Source organism: Schistocerca americana, chromosome 1 (genome assembly GCF_021461395.2).
Source record: "Schistocerca americana isolate TAMUIC-IGC-003095 chromosome 1, iqSchAmer2.1, whole genome shotgun sequence".
NCBI classification, from domain to species: domain Eukaryota; kingdom Metazoa; phylum Arthropoda; class Insecta; order Orthoptera; family Acrididae; genus Schistocerca; species Schistocerca americana.
Window position 1 is genome coordinate 1,139,102,033 of NC_060119.1, and position 1,567 is coordinate 1,139,103,599.

Consider the following 1,567-nt stretch of genomic DNA (forward strand, 5'->3'; position numbering starts at 1 on the left):
ATCACTGCTCTGCATTTCACAATTACGTGCTCGACAGAGGGTTCATGGGACTACCTTCTACCTACTTCTGTACCGTTCCACTCTCGAACGGCGCACGGGGAAACCGAGTGCTTAAATCTTTCCGTGCGTGTTGTGATTTCTCTTATTTTGTTACAATGATCATTTCTCCCTGTATATGTTGGCGTCAACAGCATATTTTAGCAATCGGACAAAGTTGGTGACTGAATTTCACGAGAAGATCCTGCAACGACGAAAGATATCGTCCGCCACTCTCATCTCAAAAAAAGTTTCAAATGGCTCTGAGCACTATGGGTCTTAACATCTGAGGTCATCAGTCCCCTAGAATTTAGAACTACTTAAAACTAACTAACCTAAGGACATCACACACATCCATGCCCGAGACAGGATTCGAACCTGCGACCGTAGCAATCGCTCGGTTCTGGACTGCAGCGCCTAGAACCGCTCGGCCACCGCGGCCGGCACTCTCATCTGATGCGGATCCAACGCCACATAACGGTAATCCAGAAGAGGGCGGTCAGGAGTGATTTAAGCAGTCTCTTTTTTAGGCCTGTAGGCAACGGCCTTGCCGCAGTGGATACACCGATTCCCGTGAGATCGCCGAAGTTAAGCGCTGTCGGGCATGGCTGGCACTTGGATGGGTCACCACCCGGGCCGCCATGTGCTGTTGCCTTTTTCGGGGTGCACTCAGCCTCGTGATGCTAATTGAGGAGCTACTCGACCGAATAGTAGCGGCTCCGGTCAAAGAAAACCATCACAACGACCGGGAGAGCGGTGTGCTGACCACACGCCCCTCCTATCCGCATCCTCAGCTGAGGATGATACGGCGGTCGGATGGTCCCGGTGGGCCACTTGTGGCCTGAAGACGGAGTGTTAGTGTTTTTTAGGCCTGTAGTACTTTTTAAGTGTTCTGCCGATAAATCACAGTCTTTCTTTCACTTTACCCACAACTTTATCTACTTCATCGTCCCAATTTCGGTTATTCGTAATTGTAATCCCTAATTAATTAGTTGCATTTACAGCCTTTAGGTTTGAGTACATATCGTGTAACCGAAATTTAGCGGATTTCTTTTAATATCCATATGAATGACTTCACATTTTTAATTATTTGGAGTCAATTGCCCTTTCTCACATGATATAGATATATTGTCTGAATCATTTTTCAATTGCTTTCGAACACCTGATGACTTTAAAAGATGGTAGATGACTGTATCGAAGTGTAAGTGATAGTATATGAGACAAAAAAATAAAATGGAAAGATCATAATGAACGAATGAACCGTAACACTCGTACACTGAAGCGCCAAAGAAACTGCTACATGCACGCGTATTCAAATACAGAGATACGTAAACAGGCAGAATATGTCGCTGCGGTCAGCAACGCGTATATAAGACAAGTGTCTGGCGCAGTTGTTAGATCGGTTACTACTGCTACAATGGCAGGTTATCAAGATTTATGTGAGTTTGAACATGGTGTTATAGTCAGCCGATGAGCAATGGGACACAGAATCGTCTAGGTAGGGATGAAGTGGGGACTTTCCCATACGACC

At 45.9% G+C, this 1,567-nt stretch overlaps 1 pseudogene; it reads left to right on the forward strand.

Annotated features, from left to right (window-relative positions):
- The first annotated feature begins 573 nt into the window (after window positions 1-573).
- Window positions 574-691, forward strand: LOC124559443 (annotated as a pseudogene).
- Window positions 692-1,567: the final 876 nt, after the last annotated feature.